General features: G+C 42.6%; 1 pseudogene; it reads left to right on the top strand.

Annotated features, from left to right (window-relative positions):
* LOC141128517 (cathepsin Z-like) overlaps positions 1-23,943 on the top strand; it is a 62,999-nt pseudogene that overhangs the window by 1,065 nt on the left and 37,991 nt on the right.

Raw genomic sequence — 23,943 nt, 5'->3', positions numbered from 1 at the left:
GGTGGCGTCTTTAGGCTCTGTAAGTAAACGCTGCGCACTAGTTATGTATGCAGCTGACGTCGAAATGACGCCGCTGCGTTCCCCCAATTGGCCGCGACCTAGGCATTCTCAATCAACGTCCGCATCCCGGCGGTGAGGTCAGACGCCACCGGGATGGGGGGTATATAAAGGCGGTTCGACACACCGCATACTGCTCTGCTACAGGCACCCTACTACAGGGAGTGTATGGATCGCTCCCAAGCCTATTTGCCTTTGGACATTTTATAAGTGCTCTATCTGCAGCCCTGTCATTTTGTGACAGTAGCTGCATTTACAAAGCCGTTTTAACCGTCTTTCTATTTTTTTATTTTTTTGTTTTTCTACTTAGAAATTGTTGCAGAGAAGGGATCTCTTCCTCTGCACAACCTTTTATAGTCCACAGCATTGTCATCCTATTGTATACCAATTTATCTTGGTTATTGGTTTCATCAATTGCTGGGAGGTGTCTCTCAATTCAGGCAATTATCTGTTGGTTCTATTTGAGGTAATAAACTCCTCCTGAGCTATGGACTAATTCAAATGCTTATTGCATTCATGCTTTGGCTAACTGTGAATTCTATTGTTTAAGGACCATACAAAACTTTATATTCCTCTGTGGCCATATCAAGACAAGGGAACCCATATGTATGAGAGCCTATATTTTGAAAAAGTTGTAGCGGTTTTTCAGCCACTTCAAGTTTAATGCATTACTGGTGCACAACAACCTGGTAAGATTTATCAATCACAACAAATATATATATATATATATATATATATATAATATATATATATATATACATACATACATATATATCTCTCTATCTATATCTATTTTGCTTTGTAACAGATGACCATTTTTGTACAATTTTTGATTTTGTTGAACCTTATTGGTTCAACATTTTGCATTGTCAATTAACATATATAATTTTTCACGATTGTGTATTTATTGTTTTTGTTTCTCATTTACTGTTTAGAGCTTACTACAATCTTTGCCACAAACTCCAGAAGAAGCTCGTATTAGAAACATGTCGAGCGGCAGATTGTCATGGAATTAAGTACCTCTGTCTTTATGTGCCCTTGAATGGGTTAATTTGTTGGTCCATTTTGTACTAATTTTTATGATGATGTCTTATTTGTTAGAGACATATGGTTTTAAAAAAATGAGTTTCTAATAAAAATTATAGATCTTTTATAAAATGATTGTACAGATTTATCTATTTTTCGTGTCTATTATATACTTAAAAGCACCTTAAAAGTCACTGGGGTATTTGTTTCAAACCCCTTCCCCTGGTAATTTGCCTTTTTACACAGTCATTACAATGGTATTTATAAAAGTATTTACACTATAAAAAAGGTAAAGTAAATAGTAGTGCTGACTAAGAATATAAATCAGTAAACCCAGTGACAGGTGATAGTACTTAAAAACTGATACATTAGTAAACCAATGAAAAATAAATAATAAAGTCAGTGATTAAACAGTCCATAAATGAAACCAGGATGTCTCAAAAAGAAAAAAGTAAAATTGTCCTGTGAGATCTTCAAAGCTGCAATCAGTGTTTCCACTCCCCTTAGATATAGATATATATATATTTTTTTTTTTTTTATACACATACATATATATTATTTCATTTAAAGTAGCAGCTTGTGCACATTGAGGGTACTCCTGGCAATACCTTAAAGAGTGTGTGCACTGATCTTTTGGACCAGCTGTTTCTTACAATGGTATTCCCACATCATCAACAATGAGTTATTTGATGCAGGAATGAGTCAATTTTGTTTTGGACTAAACATGGTGCAAGATATGTTACAAAAGTAATGTGTGGGCTGTTTTAGGGACACGTAGATGACCAGGTTGGGCCAATAAATTCTCTCTTGTCTTTTTTTTTTTTTTACAGGTATCTAAGGTCACATGAAGGGATGGGAAGGACTAATTTATTTATTTTTTTTATTTCCAGGGGATGCCGGTTATCCACAGCTGCCATGGCTGATGGCTCCAATCAGGTACCCCCAGGGCCAGCTACAACATCACTATAACAGCACCTTGCAGAGAAGCCGGGGCATTGTTGAACTTACTATTGGCCTGCTTAATTCCCAGTTTCTCTGCTTGGCCTGGCCAGGCCAGGGGGAGGTGGGGAGCTACTGTACTCTACTCCAAAGGTTTCCAGGTTTCTTGCCTGTTGTATTGTGCACAGCATGTGCATTGAAAAGGAGGATTCCTAGGAGCTGAATGAGCAGAGGTAGTCAGAGGTCCGTCAGCTGTAGGTCCCCAGATGGCAGAGCAGCAATTCTGGGATTGTCACCCGGAATTGGCTGATTGCTGGCTTCTTTACATGTACGTATTACATAGATTCATAGACAGGGTCACATATGCTAACACCTGACAGTTTTGGTTGACCCTCTATCCAGTGTGTAGTCAACATGACAAACAGTTTGCTTGGCCACTAACACTAAACTCAATTCAGAACTATTAAAAAAAAAAAAAAACTGAAATATCACATGGTCCTAAGTATTCAGACCCTTTGCTGTGACACTCATATTTAACTCAGGTGCTGTCCATTTTTTCTGATCATCCTTGAGATGGTTCTACACCTTCATTTGAGTTCAACTGTGTTTGATTATACTGATTGGACTTGATTAGGAAAGCCACACACCTGTCACACCTTACAGCTCACAGTACATGTCAGAGCAAATGAGAATCATGAGGTCAAAAGGAACTGCCTGAAGAGCTCAGAGACAGAATTGTGGCAAGGCACAGATCTGGCCAAGGTTACAAAAAAATTTCTGCCCCACTTAAGGTTCCTAAGAGAACAGTGGTCTCCATAATCCTTAAATGGAAGACATTTGGGATGACCAGAACCCTTCCTAGAGCTGGCCGTCCGGCCAAACTGAGCTATCGGGGGAGAAGAGCCTTGCTGAGAGAGGTAAAGAAGAACCCAAAGATCACTGTGACTGAGCTCCAGAGATGCAGTCAGGAGATGGGAGAAAGTTGTAGAAAGTCAACTATCACTGCAGCCTTCCAACAGTTAGGGCTTTATGGCAGAGTGGCCCAACGGAAGCCTCTCCTCAGTGCAAGACACATGAAAGTCCGCATGGAATTTGCTAAAAAAAACACCAGAAGGACTCAAAGATGGTGAGAAATAAGATTCTTTGGTCTGAGGAGACCAAGATAGAACTTTTTGGCCTTAATTCTAAGCGGTATGTGTGGAGAAAACCAGGCACTGCTCACCTGTCCAATACAGTCCCAACAGTGAAGCATGGTGTTGGCAGCATCATGCTGTGGGGGTGTTTTTCAGCTGTAGGGACAGGACGACTGGTTGCAATCGAGGGAAAGATGAATGCGGCCAAGTACAGGTATATCCTGGATGAAAACCTTCTCCATAGTGCTCAGGACCTCAAACTGGGTCAAAGGTTTACCTTCCAACAAGACAATGAACCTAAGCACACAACTAAAATAACGAAGGAGTGGCTTCACTACAACTCTGTGACTGTTCCTGAATGGCCTAGCCAGAGCCCTGACTTAAACCCAATTGAGCATCTCTGGAGAGATCTAAAAATGGCTGTCCACCAATGTTTACCATCCAACCTGACAGAACTGGAAAGGATCTGCAAGGAGGAATGGCAGAGGATTTCCAAATCCAGGTGTGAAAAACTTGTTGCATCTTTCAAAAAAGGAATCATGGCTGTATTAGATCAAAAGGGGGTTTCTACAAAGTACTGAGCAAAGGGTCTGAATACTTAGGACCATGTGATATTTCAGTTTTTATTTTTTGATATATCAAAAATGTCAACAATCCTGTGTTTTTGGGGTATGGGGTGCTGTGTGCACATTAATAAGAAAAAAAAAAATGAACTTAAAATTATTTTAGCAAATGGCTGCAATATAACAAAAAGTGAAAATTTAAAGGGGGTCTGGATACTTTCCGACCCCACTGTATATATTGGTTTTCCAATGTACGCAAGCACCATCTATGTCTTGGTTCATTCCATACACATCTACTGAACTGCACACCCCAAAACATAAAGGGAACAATTGCTGCTGCACCCAACCATTGATGTGTGGATCTTTGGCATCATGGTATGCCTTGTAAAGCAGAGGGTCCTGACCCAATGTATAGGGACTTTGCTTGGTGGCAAGTCAAAAAGGATCTTACCTTAGCTCAATGAAGAAAAAAAAAAGGAAGGAAGTTCTCTTGAAGTCAGGCAAATGTTCTGGGACACGTTGATCCTCAATGCCCCAAAGAAGTGCTCTGCCATGGACATTGTGAAATATGTTAATTTGCCATAGAAAGCAGAAATGGTTTCAGAAAACCTAACTAGGAGTACAGTAATACATATGGCATGAAGAGCAAATGATGTCCATTCTGGAGCTTCATCAAGTGCTGCCTTGTGTCCTCTTCCAGATCATAAGACAACCTCACTTACTATTGAAGCTGAGGTGGTAATGACATAACCCCTAATGATCGCCTATTAACTCAGGAGACAGACAAGTGTACATGTCAATAAAATCTGCATATTCTTGTAATGAAATTCTTTGGTTTCCATGTACTCAATATACACCAATGTGCTTTATGACAACAAATATAGCCGCTTGCTGCACACTAAATCCAATAACACACTGAGGAACTTTTCAGGTGCCTTTGGGCTAAATAGCACCTGAAAAATGTCTCCCCTGCAGCCCCAGTGTGAGAGCCTTTCACATGGGGCGGTGCGCTTGCAGGACGGGGGGGAAAAAAAAATGGACTATTGAGCATGTCATATTTATAGGTAAATAACTGAGGATGAGGATGAACAGTATTCATATTTGACACAATTCTATCTCTTTAAAGATTTGTTTTCTGCCTAATAAATTTAACACTTTATTTTTCTCTTCAGGACACTATGGCCTCCATTGCTCATGATATGGAAGATCTTCTGGATAGAATGGTCTCCTTCTATTCACAATAACTACAGAAAATAGACTTCCAAGAATACTTCCTTATTGTGAAGGAATTTGGAAAAGTATGCTTGGCACAATGACACGAAAACAGGTCAGTAAAACAAGCTAACCACCATTTCAATATCCTCCACAAATAGTTATGTAGATGCATAAAAAAAAAAAAAAAAAAGTATTCTGCAAAATAGACTTTTTCCAAGAGGTCACTAAACTTACGCTAAAATAAAAAGGAACAGTAAGGTAGAATCCCTGATCAACACTAATAATAATAATGCAAGGTCTCCGGCCTACTTCAGTCTAATGAGAACCTCCATGGCCAGTGGTAGCTGACATCCTTTTGTATTTGGTGGGCTGTGAGGCATAGTGGGTCCAAGGTGGAAGTTATTGGGTGCCAGACACTTTTTGAATGCAAAATAGATGTTTATTTCTCTTAAACTTTTATGGGGGAAAGAGGGTTAGGGCCAGGACACCCTTGAGCAGTTACAAGTTCAATTAGCAGACTCCGAGACTTCAATAGGGGGACAGTCGTGCAGGGAAAAGCCTCCAGCAAGAAGCCACATCTGCATGTGCAGAAATGCTGTCTCTTATGGTAACAGTTTCTTCACTTTCACTACAACTTCTCCTTGTAGTTCTTCCACCCACTGAGATCCTGGTCTCTCACTACACCCTCTGATTCACTGCCACTGAATCCCTTGAGCTCCTCCAATCTTCACTGTGGTATCTTCCTCAAGCGTCACCCCCCACCTCTCTGCTGGGTCCCTAGCTTGGCACTCCAGATGCTTCACCCCACTAGCCTGCTCAGTCTCTGGCTTGACACACAAGGCTGCTCTTCAAGCGTCACGTTTGCTTGCTGGGTCCCTGACCTGATCACCGTCTGAAGTTTCCAGATTCTCCACCGTGCCCGTTCAGTGAGAATGTGACTCTGTTACTCGCTGTGGTCCCTGGTAATAAGGCGGATGGCCCCTTTGTGGCGACAGCTTCCCCTCTACCTCCGACCACTGACAGGTTTTCCAACCGGCAGAACCGCCACTTCTGGTTGGACTGCAAGCCGCAATCCCAACCTTGCACTGCTCTCTTGCTTCTGGATAGGCCTCAGACAGCTTAGAAGGCAGATGCCCCCCGGATAGGCCCAACATCCGGACTAGCAGCCCGGGGCAACACGACACATGTCCACCAAGACAGCCGTCCGGGTGGCACACAACATAGATCATATATAGGTTCTCCTAGCAGGCCAAGAATCCAAGAAAACCCTTGCCCACTGGCTGATATACACATAACCTGACCTTGAGTTTCCCTTCTCATATCAAGTACCACCAAGTACCCGGCCACCTAGCGGTAGAAGAGAAAAGTGCAATAAAAGGTCAAAACTTAGGGAGAAAACAATTGATCACTAACAAAATTGACCAGGTTGACTACTCCTGGCAGGTAAATTTGTGGGGAGCATCCCGATCTAAGCTCCAGGGTGCTACATCAAGAATAGCAGGTATATGCCTTGAACAAATATGGCCCAATAATGTAATTACATCATTACCAAAGGACTGGTACACATGGACTTGATGCCAGATGTTTTCAGGTTTTTGACCTGGACTGCCATTCCATCAAGCTCACAGACTTTGGGTCTTGCTAAGGTCAAAGGGACGGTGATAAGAGGCAAGTGTGGCACAATGTCTTAAAAGGATCCAGAAATGTGCCAATAACAATTCAGATGGCCTGGTTGTGGATGGCAAACCTTGGTGTGTGGGCATTTGGAGTAGTCATCCATTTTCTACCTACAGGGGAGCTTCCATAGGAGGATGCTATTCTGGACTATGAAAAATATAAACATTAACATGTTGACTGGCAAAATAGCTTTCGGATGGATACTCCTCCTGAAGCATTGACCAAGGTTGCCTCTGGGATACAAAGGATGTTTAGTGATTTTTTTTGAGTATACTAAAAGGTAGTCAAACTACAGAAGTGCTGAAATACATGAGGGAAAGCTGGAAAGCAGAAAACCCAGATTCAGCCACAAGACAAGAGGATGAGGATCCTATAGTTCAGGGGTAGGCAACCTGGGGCCCTCCAGCTGGTGTGGAACTACATTTCGCATGAGGCATTGCAAGGCTGGCAGCGGCATGATGGGACATGTAGTTCTGCAACAGCTGGAGAGCCCCAGCTAGTCTACCCCTGCCATAGAAAGTTATTCTTGTGTGCAATCTGATGAACCCTCGTGTGGTGCTTCCCTCCCTGAACTCATTGCAGAGCAGTGATTGTATCCCCGGTTCGTTACCCATAACATGACTCTTTCTACACAAAGCTCTGTTATTTTGGGGTGTGTTTGGAAGTGTCCTATGTGCCCTGTCAAAAGAGGAAACATGATTGGAATGTCATTCTGTTCCAGTGGCCGATCCATTAAACAAGTGCTCAAAAAAATGTCAGCTCATCCCTATGTTTTTGCCCTTTTTTGTTGAACATCTCTCCATTGCATTGAAGAGGTGGTGGTCTGATGTGCTATTGGTGAGAGTGGCTCTTGCTGCACCTTGGGATGTTCTGGATGTATATACTGAGGAGGGAGATTGATGTTAATCGTTGCACCATTTGCTGGGACTTTTTTTTTTTGCACTACAAGCACTTTATAAGGATTGATGTCATTTAGTTGTTATAATCCTTTAATATATTGTATTTAAACAATTCATATAAAAAAGTTTTTTTTTGGTATTTTGATTATCACTCATTTTAGCACTTTACGTATACATGCAAGTTAAGGTGTTTAGGATTTTATAAGCGCTGCACTGTCACTTTCCATTTATGCAGTTATTGCTCCTGTAGAAGAGCTCTTGATTTCTGGATACAATGTGTACAGGATGGGGGTCTGGATCTAGCACTTATAAGCCTCCCCCTGGCTTTGCATAAACCAGGCTTGAGAAAGGGGCAGATAGGCTGGAAACATGTTCACTGATCTTATATTGCTTCCACACCTGCTCCTATAGGTCTGTGTATGGTAGCTTGATCTCAGTTCAGTCAGTGCCGGTTTCATCTGTGACACCCAGCTGGCTTTAAACGTTGGGCCTCTGCTGCTTCTGTCCTGTGGTTTGTGTTTATGTGCCTGATAAGGATTCCCACGTGCTGCTGAGCTAATGTGCCGATGGACTTTGAATGTAATGTGATCCAAGTGGCAGATTTTGGACACGCCAGGCTCCAATGTACACAGGCACTATCTGTGTCTTGGTCCATTCCATACACATCTCCTGAACTGCACAGCCCAAAAGAGCATTGCTGGTGCGGATCACATGCAATGCAAATTCAGCCATAAAGCATTGGATTCCCGCACTGCAATGGGATCGCATTGAGGTTCACACCATTGCAAACCGATTTCTGTCCGAATCCACAGTTCGCACTGCGATCTGAGAACCGATCTGGGGGTGTCATTAACATTGTATTGACACCCGCAGTGGTTCGCAGAGTGAACTGCCTGCGGGAGAGATGCAATGTGTGAACTGGAAACATGCCTGTACCTGCACCGCTATAGTGTGAACCCGGACATGAGGTGTGGAGTGTCTGATGGTACAAAGTATTAAACATTAATATATTAATGGCCGGGATCATCAAACATGGCAGCACAACATCTTGAGTAAGACCGGGGAGACTAAACTTCCAGTGTTTGTATCATGTTGTTTCACTCCATTGATGATCAGTGATGGAGGAATTCTTGACACCAACACCATTGAGGTTTTAACTTACATTTTTTGATCCTGTACAATTATTACATTTGAAAAAGGAAGCAATGACCGTTACCAAAAGAGGTGATGTCTCCAAGTGTATTCCACATTATTGGAGCTGCTGGACACAATATAATGATATGAGAAGTTGAGGGGAGCAATTAGGAGCAAATAGGGAGCCAATGAGCCCATCCCCCAGCTGACTAAACCCATCACTATATAGGAAAAGCCTGTAATGTGTATGGGGAGCAGTGTGATGAGGACAATGCTTTGTCTTTACTGCTTGAAAAGGCCGATAGCAGAAATGACTTCAGTTCTGGTTTTCAGTTTTAAGAATTACTCTGACCAGAATGTAAAGGAAATTGTATACTGAAGGCATTGCTGCACTATTACAAAAATACAAGAGGGGGCAGAGAAAAAAAAATAAATCTATTCCTCATTTCCCAACTTCAAACATGGTGGATTGCTTTGAGGCTGGACCCTCAACTAAATTAGAGTTTGCACAGCCCATACAGCTCTATACACACACGCTGGGTGATTGTTATATTCACATCCCAGAACATTTCCTTTAGGATCTCCTTCCAAATACAACTTTTGTATCAGCGGCTCCCTACACAGAACACTGGACTTTATGGCTCCTCTTATTTCTAGAAGCTCATAAGAGACAACTAAGTCCTATTTATGAATGATTTCCCTGGACTGAGCTCTGTCTCTGATATACAAGTTGGTTCTCTCCCTATACTGAGATTAAGATCATCTCTGTGCTGATATATCAATCAAGATTTTTCCCTACAAGAAGCTTCAAATGTTATTGTATTTCAGTATAAACCCCTCTCCACCACACAGCACACCTCCCTCTCCCAACACACAAATGGCTGACTGCTTCTCCTCTCCACCCAGATATAGTCAGCACTGACCCCGCCCACTCATCACATGACCAATACCAACCAATGAATGTGCTCCAGCCCTTCCCACTCACTAATCACATGACCTCTCATTAGCTATTCATACTGTCCTATAGCTCCTCCCTTTCACAGATTAACCCTTTTTTGTCATTCTTTCTCTTGGATGATTTATAAAATCTTAATCTAAGGAAACTGTTTCCCCCCCCCCATCCCATATATACGGCCCAGCCATTCAGAGTACTGTGAATGAAGAGACTACAAGTATAGAAAGCCTTTTCAGATGACGGCTTGTAGTTCCCAATGCAATATGAGGGGGGCGCTGGTGAACATCCTTGTAATTCATTGATTCTTCCTGGAATGAAATGTCTCCCCGTACCTCCAATACAGGCAGTTTCTACACTGACAGTCTGCAGGAGCCTGACATTGTACCAGAGATCTGATGATCCTAAGTAAAAAAATTAAATGCACTTTTTTTGCAAGTAAAAATAAAGTGTATTTACTGTTTTTTTTTTTCTTAAAAGGTGAACTTATCCTTTAATCATTATGTGACTTTCCCTTCAAGTATCTTAGAAGGCTTTTGTTATTACATTAATTCTGTGCAACACTTTGTGTGCCAATTCAGAACCCAAATTTATGTTCTTCTGCTGAGCAAAACTTCCTGCTGATCGCTTTTTATTTTCAACCAATTCATGAGAATCATGGACAACTTTCCACAAGAAACATGCCGCTTCCCACCATTACTTCCAGTATGATCGGGACGATGGGTTGTAGATCGGGACGATGGGTTGTAGATCGGGACGATGGGTTGTAGATCGGGACGATGGGTTGTAGATCGGGACGATGGGTTGTAGATCGGGACGATGGGTTGTAGATCGGGACGATGGGTTGTAGATCGGGACGATGGGTTGTAGATCGGGACGATGGGTTGTAGATCGGGACGATGGGTTGTAGATCGGGACGATGGGTTGTAGATCGGGACGATGGGTTGTAGATCGGGACGATGGGTTGTAGATCGGGACGATGGGTTGTAGATCGGGACGATGGGTTGTAGATCGGGACGATGGGTTGTAGATCGGGACGATGGGTTGTAGATCGGGACGATGGGTTGTAGATCGGGACGATGGGTTGTAGATCGGGACGATGGGTTGTAGATCGGGACGATGGGTTGTAGATCGGGACGATGGGTTGTAGATCGGGACGATGGGTTGTAGATCGGGACGATGGGTTGTAGATCGGGACGATGGGTTGTAGATCGGGACGATGGGTTGTAGATCGGGACGATGGGTTGTAGATCGGGACGATGGGTTGTAGATCGGGACGATGGGTTGTAGATCGGGACGATGGGTTGTAGATCGGGACGATGGGTTGTAGATCGGGACTAATACATGAAGACGGCAAATCTAGAAGTTTAGAGTAAGTTGGCTGGTTGGACTCCTGGATTATCCTCGGTGTTCTATTCTGTGATCCTGTGTGGGGGGAAGGGCCTTATGTCTCACCTGGTACGGGTGGGGTGATCCACATTCATTAATCAGATTGACCTTCCTCAGGTGTGTCGGCACCCCTGGTCGCATGCTCTACATCTCAGAGAAATAAAACATGGAGAGGAATTTATAGCATTTTAGTGAGAGGGACAGAAGAGTTTCCAGAATTGTAAATCCCTTCCAGGTCAGACCCGGTGTATGGGGTGTGAGATGCCCACCAGTGACCCCACAGAGACCCCCCATCTCTCTCTGCAGACACGGGGGGATTCACTAAAATTGGAGAGTGCAAAATCTGGTGCAGCTCTGCATAGAGACCAATCAGCTTCCAGGTTATTTGTCAAAGCTTTAATTGAAGAAGCTGAAGTTAGAAGCTGATTGGCTACCATGCACAGCTGCTCCAGATTTTGTACTCTTCATTTTTAGTAAATCAACACAGATTTATACATTTTTTTTCCCTATATATACACACAGGGTCTGTTAACCCAAGCAACACAATATTAATCCTTGATCATTAAGAGTACTTTCACACTGCAGCACCCGAACGTTAGTGCTAAAGTGCTGCTCAATTTCGTAGAGCTTTTTGGCCACTAGTGGGGTGCTTTTACCTTAAAAGAAAAAAAAAAAAAAAGTAAAGTCCAGTTTTGCAGCACTTTCAAAGCTCTTTTTAGGCGCATTGGAAGCGCTGCCCATTAATTTCAATGGGCACGGTGTTTTGGATGGAACTACCGTATTTATCGGCGTATAACACGCACAGGCCTATAACACACACATTCATTTTAAGAAGTAAGTTTCAGGAAAAAACTTTAATTTTAAATAAGGAACTTTGGGTCAGTGCCCATCTGCAGCCTCACCATTGCCATCAATGCAGCCTGATCAATGCCCATCTGCAGCCTCACAAGTGCCATCAATGCAGCAGCCTCGCCATTGCCATCACTGCAGCCTGATCTATGTCCTTCTGCAGTTTAGAGGGGACAGGGAGGGACGAGCGCCAACAGATTACATACAGTGAGAATCTTCTATGATAGACAGAACAGTGGTCCAATGGTGGCCCAGGAGACGGGACTTCCTATTACAGAGGCCGCCAAGTAAACAGGAGATTCTCACTGTATGTAATCTGATGGCGCTCTTCCCACCCCCCTCCCTGGCAGCTAAAATTGAAGTATTGGCGTATAACACGCACATGCTATTTGCACCCGATTTTCATGGTGAAAAAGTGAGTGTTATACGCCAATACAGTAAATACATCGCTCCCAAACCACCCCAACGATGCTGCTTGTAGGACTTTTCCTAATGTCCCATAAGTGAACCGCCCCAGTGTGAAAAGTCACACTGCAATGAATGGGAGGCAGCTTTCAAGCACTATTTAGAGGCTTTTTCTAGCACTAAAACGTCTGAAAACTGCCCAGTGTGAAAGAAAATAATTATCGTTGGTCTGGTTCTTGGATGTATCTTCCCTCACCATAGTGACAGTGTGCCCGGCGTGTACTATGACATCACTGACCAGACATGGAAGGGTGTGTTGGGTGTCTAATAAGAGGTGCTGCTCCTCTTCTGCCTGGAAATGTGGCCTCCTGTCACTCCGACTCCTTTGAGTTTCTGATTCAAAAAGCTTAAAAAAAATAAATGCACATCTTTTTGTAGGTAAAACAAATGTGCATTATTTTCTTTTTGTTTTTAATTAGGAGCCTGTAGCATTGCACCTGCAATCAGAATATCACAGGTGCAATACTAGGCTCCTGCAGACAGTCAGTGTATCTGTCTGCTCGTACCTCATATAGGAAGGCAATTACAGAGTCACAGGAAGGATCAATGAACTACTAGAGCGCTCACTATCACCGTTAGTTCATTGAGAACTACAAGGCAACATCCGCAATGGATGATGGTAGTTGTATTTTTTCCCCATTCACTGAATTCTGTAAATGAATGTTGTGTCTGGGTGGGTGGAGCCCCGCACAGTCACATTTTTTAAAAATTGTTTTAGGCTCCGGCGGACTTTTTTTTCCCAAAAGTCTGCTGTACCTAGATTTAAAGCATGCTTTAAATCTTAGTCATCACCCGGTGACCACGTCCCCTAAAACGTCACAGTCCCAGCATGCCTAGGGACTGTGACGGCATAAGGGGGCGGGGTCTCCGCCTATATAAGTGACATCAGAGCGCCCAGAGACCAGTCCAGCCAGAGAGACCGTCGTGTCAACATGAGAAGAAGCCAGAAGTCCGGACCTCTGCTGGCAAGAGAGCGGCATGAAGACAGTGGAGGAGCCGGCCGAAAAACTGGAACATCGGGAGAAGACAGAGAGAGCGGAGAAGAGGAACCCCGGAGCTGTCTAATAAATTATTTCAAAAACCTGTGTAGTGTGTTTCTATTGTTGACACTTTTTCCCTAGGTGAATGGGTAGGGGTACCATGTACCTCATACTCATAGGGTGGGGGGGCCCTCTTATTATAGGGGGCTCCCGGATTCCGATAAGCCCGCAGACCCCGACAACCAACGGCCAGGGTTGTTGGGAAGAGGCCCTTGTCCTCATCAACATAGGGACAAGGTGCTTTGGGGTGGGGGCCCCGCAGGGTGCTCCCTCCCCCAAAGCACCCACCCCCCATGTTGAGGGCATGCGGCCTGGTACGGTTCAGGAGGGGGCGCTCGTTCGTCCCCACCCCCTTTTCCTGACCGGGCTGCGTGCTCAGATCGGGGTCTGGTATGGATTTTGGGGGGGGACCCCACGCCGATTTTTCGGCGTAGGGGGTTCCCCTTAAGATCCATGCGAGACCTAAGGGCCTGGGATGCCCCACGACGGGGCTCGCAAGGTGTCAATCTCGCCGATAAAAGCGGCGAGATTGACTTCCTTTTCTAGTCCCATCGTACCCGAGTCACATTCAAAATGAATGGACTTGTGTGTGGGCAAGTCTGTTCATTCTGAAAGTCCATCGGAAAGACGGGCGGACCTAGCCTGCCGGAAAGTCCGGTCGTGTGTAGGCAAGTCTGTCCATTAAAAAGTCCGCCGGAAAGACCGTCGGACCAAGTCTGCTGAACATTCCGCTCGTGTGTATGCGGCTTTAGATTTGAAACAGGTTTCAAATCTGTCCGACAGACTCGAGTCCGGTCGAAAAGTCCACTCATCTGTATTCTAGTCCGACGGACAAAAACCAATGCTAGGGCAGCTATTGGCTATGAACTTCCTTGTTTTAGTCCGGTCGTACGTCATCACGTACGAATCCGTCGGACTTTGGTTGATTGTGTGTAGGCAAGTCCGTTCATTCGGAAAGTCCGTCGAAAAGTATGCCGGACAAAGTCTGCCGTAAAGTCCGATTGTGTGTACGCGGCATTAGGGAAATTTAAGTAACTGATCCATACTCTCACCAGACACCCAATCTCCCTACCACATGGCTAGATCTCCTTAAAAAGTAAAAAAGAGATGAAGACAAACTAATCCAAACCAAACTCCAAAAAATGAGAAGAGACCTGGATGACTACAATAACAAAAAAGTCTTCCAATGAAAAACAAAAAATCCCACACCAGTACCTCTAATGCAGATTTCCTTCCCTTTGTCTTTCCAGCTTTCTCAAAATCACATCACCCTACCCCACGTCCACATCCTTACCCACATTCCACAACCAAAAACCACCTACCCACCAGGCCCCCACCCATCCATCTCCTGCACCCGCCATTTCAACACCACCTCCCTCCACTAAAGCCCAAACCCAAAAGATATAGGAAACCCAAAAAAACTCAAGCCAAACACATTGGAAACAAGGAACCTACTCCCACTGTCACTACACCCAAAATTACAACAGTGGCCACCACCAATCCCCATTTTAGAGATAACCAACCCACCATCCTCTACCATCCCCCCTCCCAACACTGCCCTCTGTGGCACACCCAGCACCCAATCCTCAACAGACTCCCCAAACCCATCCATGTACCATATTGAACTCAACACTCAAGATACCACCTCCTCCCAGTCACAGACAGGCCACCATATGGGCCCATCTCTACCAGCTACTGACCAGCCTTTTTTTAGTAAAACCCCCCCCTCCCTGTCCTAAAAAGAAAACTAGAAGAGGCAGACGAGGGGGCAGAAGAATCGGACACAAAGCCCAAATAAAAGATTGCCAAACTATAAAAATCTTCAATCTCTCCTCCCATGTCCCTACCCCTGAAGAAATCTCCCTACTAAACAAAGGCCTAAACTTTGCACTCACCTCACAACCCAACCTGTTCACTCTGTTTGTGGATCTAAACAAATTCATCAGCAACCTCACAGTCAAATGCTTCTTCAACATCAAAGCCAACAAAGAGAAATTAAGTGACAACCAAGATAAAATGAACACCACTAGATCCACATCCACTCTAGAAGATGATCTGGACGATCCATGTTTAGCGATTTCGGAGGCACTGTAAAATTTCGATGAAGATTCTACTGTTCCAGACACTCCCCATCTCCAACAATACTTCTGTGACTCACCCCCCATACAACACACTCCCCTCCGACCCAAATCCATCTTCAATCCAAGCCACACCAAAGGCCCCTACATACATAGCTTTTACCAAGTTGTATTCTCTGACATACAGCGAATGTGCAAATCCACCCCCTCCCGTTTAAAAAGCAATCTCAATCCACAGGAAACAACCGCCCTTAAACCAATAACACCTCCATCATCTTTAAAACTGCAAAGGGGGCAGCATTGTCATCCAAAATTGTGAGGCCTACCTTGGTGAAGCCCACAGATTACTTTCAGATACCAACACATACTCGCCTCACCAGTGACCCACTCCCCCTCTTCTCCATGGAGGCCAAAACCCTCGTAAAGCAAACTCTCAATGACCACATAATTACCAAAGCCGAAGCCTCCTTTTTATCCAGATCATACTACAACACTCCCTATTTTTACCATCTCCCAAAAATACATAAAGATCAAAAAACTCCCCCAGGTTGACCTATTGTAGCTGCCATGGAAAGCGTCACCAGCTTTTTCTCCATATACATCGACCATTTCCTACAACCATTAGCACAAAACCTACCCACATACATCTGTGATGGTACCCACCTCTTAGACATTCTTAAAAGTTACAGCTGGGAACCCACATACCAATGAGTCTCCCTAGATGTAAACTCCCTATACACCTCCATTCCCCATGACATTGGCCTCCGAGCTGGCAAGCATTTCCTATCCCTAGACCCATCCATCAAAACCACCCAGGCAAAACTTCATCATAGAGTCCACCTATTTCTGCCTGACCCACAACTACTTTTCATTCAACAGCTTCTACCTTCAAATCCAAGGGACGGCAATGGGCGCCAGTTTTGCGCCCAGTTATGCCAATCTTACCATGAACCTTTGGGAACATCTATCTGGAACAAAAACCCCTTTTCTGAATACATTATCAACATAGGTCTATACATAGATGATCTCATCATATGGGACACGACCGGACCACCTGTCGATGAATTTGTAGCCTACTGCAATTCCAATGACCTAGGCCTCTCTTTCACATCCGCTTGCAGCCCAGATGGTTTAGCCTTCTTGGACCTTGAGCTCTGTCACACTGAAAATATGATCTATGCAAAAAACTATATAAAGCCTACAGCAGGCAATTCATATCTACACTATCAAAGTTGCCACCACTCCAGATGGATCTCCAATATCCCTAAAAGTTAACTGCCTGAAACAAAATTGTACCCACAACCCTGATTACATCAGACAAGGCAACCTGTTTAAAACTAAGTTTGAAGAAAAAAAGGGTACTCCCCAGCCCTAGTACAAGAAGCATTTGCCAAATTCTTGGATGATGACTCTCTCCCCCCCATACAGAACCACAAACCCAACCCACCACCCCCTCCCAACCTCCCACCAGGTTCATCACCCAATTTCACTCCCAATACAAAAAAAAAATAGAAAGAATCTTCCAAAAACATTGGGACATCCTACTTGAGGACCCCATGTTAAAATCATCTATCAACACTGCACCCAAGATAACATGCCGCAAAGCCAGAAACATAAAAAGCTTTATCGCTCCAAGCAAGCTCAAAACTATACACAATCCCATCCCAGACATTCCTTACACTAAATGTCATGTACCAATGCAAAAAGCTAAAATGTCTCACCTGCAAATTTGTCCCCCATCGCCAAAAATCCTTTACCACAAAAGGAAACACCTACCAACTCAGAGAATTCTTTAATTGTTCCTCAGAATTCGTAATCTATGGCATTTGTTGCCCTTGCAACCTACCCTGTATCGGTCGAACTATCCAAACACTCAGGAAAAGATTTGGAGAACACTGCAGATCAATAGAAGAAAACCTTAACCTAACCATCTCTAGACATTTCAAGGAGTACCATCAGGGCTGCACTAATGAAATACAGGTCTGGGTTATAGAACAAATACCCAGGACTCTCCCCCCCTACAAACGCCTCTGTGAAAGGGAAAATTTTTGGATATACACCCTTGCGCCTGGAGGCCTGAATGAGGATAAAGAAATTAACCCAGTCCTCAAAAAAAACCCATCCTCGACCATGTCCAAATCCAACTCATCCCATATCACCCTCCTATAGCCCCAACATACACCTCACAAACAACCCCCCCTCCTCCCTAAACCACACGCTCCCCCATGTCTCCCCTCCCTTTCTCTCAGCTTCCCCCCCCCCCCACAACCCCACTCCAACGTATAACCCTCAATATCCCCCCCATAAAATCCACCCATACCCGCAATCCACATAAATCTCAGCATGCGCCTATACATATTAATGCACATGTGCCTATAAATATACACATATGCATCTTCCACTTATGATCCATATATGTGTATATATGTGTTTTTAGAAAAAAAAATTATATAATATATTTTTTTCTACATTCTTTTAGATCTTTAATATTATTAGTTTAGATTTTCTCATTAAAAACCCTTCTACTTTCATTTCCATTTTTTATCATCCATGAAATTTTACAAAATCAAATTGGTTCATCCTATTTTCATCCTTATTGTTATCCTATTTTTATGCTCATATATATATATATATATATATATATATATATATATATATATATATATATATATATATATATATATATATATATATATATATATATTTTATTTTTTTCTCACTCTTTATTTTTCATCTCTTATTTATTTTTTACTTTTTCATTTTTTTCACCCTCTTCCTTTTTCTATATATACCCCTTCCCGCATCCCACCATCCAGGTATATGTATATACATATATCCTTCTCATCACATTTTCCCACCCCTCATCCCATCATTCATCTCATATCTGCTCCTTGATACCACAAATCCATGTATCTCGTCCCTCTGCTGCTCTCTCTTCTGTACACACACTACCACCACCTTTGCTATCCCTCCTTGTCTCCCTTACTCTTTTTTTCCTTTATTCTGTCAACAGTACTATGGCTGATAGAGCCTGTGCAACACAAATTCAATCCCCCCCTTTTCTCTGGTTCTACCAACCTCACATGATTTTAATTGTTAATTGATTTTAAACTGGATTGTACTGCCCCCCTTTTTTTTGGAAGAATGGACACCTTTTCCTATATAAACTTGATTTTAATGTAAATCTGTATGCTATGAGGAATGCTTTTGCTGAAATATGTTAGCGTTTCGATGTCGCACTGCTGTTTGTGCTCAATAAAGATTTAAGAAGAAGCAATCGAGTTGCCGGCATTCTTTTTTGCAATTTTGATGGTACCCATCTGTCCCTTAAAATGTAAAATGAAAAAGGAAAAGGAAATAATGTCCGGCCCACGAATCAAGGCCTCACCCTGCACCCCTAGGGGTTTTTGCAGGTTAGACACCTGGAAGTTATATGCTTCCATGTCACAGGGATTAAACTCAGCACAGACTGACACGTTGGTACATTGTGAAGGTCACAGGGAGACCCGAGGAAGCAAGGAGGCTGCGCTCTCGAAGAGTGGATCGAGTTTTCTGATGTGAAACCCACGACCTGAAGGAAATGGTGGCCAAGGTAATCGGATTACCGGTACCTGCGGAAGGAGAGGAGGATTCTCATTTAGGGTGCTCATATCTGCTCTGGTCCATATTTCTGGTCTTATTCAGATCTTGTATTTCTCTCCTTAATGTTCCAAGCATGCTCGAGTTTCAAGCCTGACTTTTAGAGCCGAGTAATCCATTTTTAATGCCATTAAAAGCTACCTTAAGAGCCAAAACAAGCAAATACCTAAAACACGTGCAAAACTTTTTCAATACTGTAGGTTTTCTATGCAAATCACCAATGATATACCAAAGAAAATGATAAGCATATCCAACGATTGTCGGTAAAAGGTTTGAATCCCTGATGATCATCTCCAGAACTCCCGCCACAGGCTTCTGGAGGCAGCAAAAAAGCCCTTTCGTAAAGCTATTGGTAAAGCCCAAAGTTAACAAATATTGGATTTGAGTGTCAAGCTGTACATTAAATATTATCTGGAAGCTGTTTTGGTACTTCAACATCTTCAGGGACCAGGGGTGGTCAAGAATATGACTGTGTAGGAGTGGGAAGAGAAAGTGGACCACCAATATATCACTTTCGAGCACACAGTGACTTGTACAATCATTAGGGTCAAGTTGGATAGATATCGATGAACCAAGTAGCAGCATTCGCTTTGACAGAAAAAGAAAGAAATTAGGTTCAAGGTATATTTTGGGTGAACAAAGCCAATCTTGCTGGAAAAGACTCTACAGAGAACACTTTCCTTTTATCATTGGGACAGAACATTTACAGTGCGGAAAATAACTTGAGATATCATGAGAGGTTCAGACAACCACATGTAACAAGCCAAGTCATCAGTCCTTTATGTGAGGCATGGACAATGTTATGAGTATTCTGATGTTAATTAAATAAGACAGATCAGTGTTAGAGAGAGGTAACGGGCACCTGTCACATCTCTACTTGTCACACATGTTGGTGTGAGCAATACAACCAGCTTCCAAGCAAAAACCTCAAGAACTCCATGTCTCCATGCAATCTTAAAGAAAATTAGACATCCCACCAGGATCCAGAAATTAGGGAAAAGTACTAAAATGAATAGTGGAACACATTTCCTGAGAGCTATATTGCAAGATGTACAAAAATACTTGGGATCAAAAGTGTTCTGGTCAGGCCTTTTTTTTTTTAAGCTTGCAGAAGACCAATGATTTGGCTATTGTCAAAACATGAATTCCTTGGATTGGGACTTTAAACCGGGCCACAGACAGTTGCTGGTAAAAAAAAAAAAAAAAAAAAAATATATATATATATATATATATATATATATATATATATATATATATATATATATATATATATATATATATATATATACTCAAAATATATTTCACATTGATCAGTACCTCTCCAGTACTGAAATGTGTCAGCTGAATGCTGGTAGGGCTGAGGTTTAGCTTTACATGAAACATAATACATCAATCCAGGAGCAGCAGATCTTATTACAATTCTTGAGATTTGCAAGTGAACATAAAATAATCAGCTGAAATTTTCCAATTCTTGATTTAAGTTAAACTCTCTTTTTCACAGGTTAAAGAATAGCTTTGAAGTTCATGGATAGAAGTAGAATCAGGAGTCTTTCCTCCTAGAGTTCAGCATTTCATTCTTTTGTCTCATCCCAACATCATTGGATGCTGCAATATTATCTTCTTACTACTTTGTGTTTGCCCAATAACTGGCTCCTGTTGGTGAAATGTGCTCTCTGATTATACCAAATGTAAAAACATTAAAGTATACATAATGGCCAAATTAGTTCTTAGTTCTGGATAGAGTTACAATATGAGGAGTTAAGAGGGTAAAACTCCTGTCAGTCCTTTTAGGGGGATTTCCCCTTCAACTTTGCTCCTGGAGATGCAAGAAGTGTGATGAAGCTCTTTTAGTTGGACAACTGTGAGCTGAGTGTTTGACTTGCAGTTGCAGTGCGGCCCCATTAAACTCAATGGGCAAGCTTGACAGGCGATGACACCTATCATTCTTGCACTTCTGAGGTAAAGATGCCCAGACCATGTCATGTGTACAGCTACATCTGGCTGGGTGGTAATACCATGATTTTCTTTTTACTACCCCCCAGCCACCAAACCCTATCTGGATATTGAAGTATGTATTTTATTATATGGTGTGTTTTGTTCTATTAAAATTAAGGAAATATGCATAGGTGTTACTTTAATAGGAGCCAAACATTGTTCTCTCTTCATCCAGATCAAAATGTCTTCTGCTGCTCACGATGTGGAGATCCTCCTGAATGGACTTGTCTCCTCATCATCACAGGGCCTGTAGAAGATAGACTTACAAGAGAAATTTCACCTCATAAAAGCAGGGGTAGGCAACCTCAGCCCTCCAGCTTTTTTAAAACTACAAGTCCTGTGAGACCTTGCAAGACCCTGACAATCACAGGCATGAATCCTAGAGGCAGAAGCATTATGGGATTTGTAGTTTCACCACAGCTGGAGTGCCAAGGTTGCCTACTCCTATCATAAAAAAAATGGAGGTGGAGGATACAGGTTTGTAAAATTGAAAGAAACAGGTAAGTGTGACAAAATATTTTGTGATTAGGATGTTTTTATTTGATTAATTTTTATGTTACACATATTCACACACAAGTTGTAATAAATCTATATTGAAGATTCCATATTTGCAGATCAGAGGATGGCATTGAAGATTATGCAAAAGAGAAGAACATGGAAAAATAAAAATTTATGATGAAGTTCAGTATGTCTTCCTACCTTTCATCCCATCCCAACATCATTGGGAGTTCTGGCATGGCCTTCAAGACCCAACACCACTTCATGTTTGCCCAGGAGGTGACACCAGTTGCAGACCCGTTTTCTATAAATATACCCAATGTAAGTCTGATTCCAAATTTGAGCAATTTTTGGATCCATTTCTAATAACTTTTTTTATATATACAGTATTTTCCAGGAGATGTGCCATACTGCAACACAGGCAGTATGGATACCAGGCTGTAGTTAGGACATACACAAGGCCACATAAATACCTCTCTATAAATAGCCCGCCAAAGGCTTGGGACTGGCGTAACGTCAATTGTTCCAACTAGCGCTACGGAAAACCAATACATCCCTCAGTACTGATGATCATGTTGGGCACATGGGAGTACCAATGTAGATCACAACATCAAGAGGAAAGGGGCAAAGCCATCTGCGTACCTGTTTGTACAGAATGTAATCGACTGCCGTGAGGCCGGGTCTTGCAAGGGTGGAGGGATCTGGCAATATAGAAATATCCATGGTATTCCCGATGAAACTTGCAACAATTACCAGGCGAAGGACCAGAACTGCAACAAATTCAACCAGTGTGGTACATGTATGACATTTGGGCAATGCTTCTACCTGTCCAACTACACTCTGTGGAAGGTTGGAGATTACAGCATGTCAAGGGGAGGGAGCAGATGAAGAGAAAGCCCCCATATATTCAGACATGAGCAGCAATCAGACCCAAAAACTGTCTAACAAAACCAAAAAAAATTTGCCCGTGGGACTTTTGAAAGAGTGGTGCTCACTAATAGGTACAATAAGGTTATATAATAGTACAAATTGTATTAGAATTTAAGAAAAATAGGTACAAGTAACAAGTATATATCTGCATATAAAAAAAATGCAGAATAAAAAATTGAATTGTTCAAAGTACATTCTGAATATCAGCCTAATTTAAAAAACGATGTTGTATTGCCGAAGCTGCAGTCTCCATGCATTTTGCAGGGCAGAGCCCACTTCGTCAGGAGGCAGCTCACATTGGTATAAGTATCCATATAGCGATGAAATCGCAGGTAAAATCTGCCAAAACTGCAGACCCAAAGCCAGAAAAATAGTAAACCAAAGGCTATATGAAACAATTTCATCTGGATCTTGATGCTGGAATGCAGCATAACAAAAGTCCCCCCCAGGAGCCGAGGGTGGGTGGGCAGCCGAGTGGTGAGGTACACATGAAAGATCCCCCACTGCAGACACCCTGTACTAATTTGTCCTCAAAGCCAATGTGGATACATCAATTATAAAAAAGACACAGAAACCCCCAGCATAGGGGTATGCCGGATATTCAAAAGGTCAGGCATGTTAAATTCTAATAAAATATTTGTACTTAACTGCATAAATTCACATGAAGTAAAAAAAAAAATCCACAAAAAAAATTCTGTGTTATTTAAAATGAAAAATGTGTTAGTAAATATTGCAAGAAATCATGTGGTAAGCTGTTAAGTTCAATTCACATACGGGGAAAAAAAAAAAAAAACACAATATTTACCACCAGGGTTTGGCTGGTAGATCCTCTGAGGGTGATTGGATTTAGTGCAAAAATCAGCCATGGAGTTGTTTGAATACAATTTCCAGCAAATCAACCTCCTAATAAGACGTGTTAGGAGGAGAAGAGTGGTTGTCATGGCTCCAAGGCATTTTCCAGAACGCACACTTCTAGATGGCTTTATGGAGGCTGAAGATCTGCCAAAGTTCAGTCTCCTACTGTATGTCGAGGCTGCGTATCGTGTCAGAGACCACCATCCAGTGGAGTCATGCAATATCTGGCAGGACTAAATTGCTTACTGTACTTCTTTTTCTAGGAAAGGTCTCCTACCACATAGTAGCCGGTGATGTGGTCGGAATGTTGCAGGAATCTTTTTCAAGAATGCTGGGAAGGGTGCTACAGGGCTTTAGTTCCATTGCACTGACCTACATCTACATGCTCTCATCAAGGAAGGAGTGGGAACAAATTAAAGGCGGATTTTATGCCACGGCATTGATCCCAAATGTAATGGATCGATTGTACCCCTATTGGCACCCAGTCACAAGGAGCACATCTATCGGAATAGAAAGGGATATATTTCCATAAACATTTACGTGGTGTGTGACACCCAAATGTTGATCGGCAACGTGGTGACCGGTTTGCCTGGATCCGTACACAATGCCC

The sequence above is a fragment of the Aquarana catesbeiana genome, linkage group LG01 (genome assembly GCF_042186555.1).
Source record: "Aquarana catesbeiana isolate 2022-GZ linkage group LG01, ASM4218655v1, whole genome shotgun sequence".
Taxonomy (NCBI): Eukaryota; Metazoa; Chordata; class Amphibia; order Anura; family Ranidae; genus Aquarana; species Aquarana catesbeiana.
Note: the sequence above shows the minus strand (reverse complement) of the source record. Positions and strands in the feature narration are given on the sequence as shown.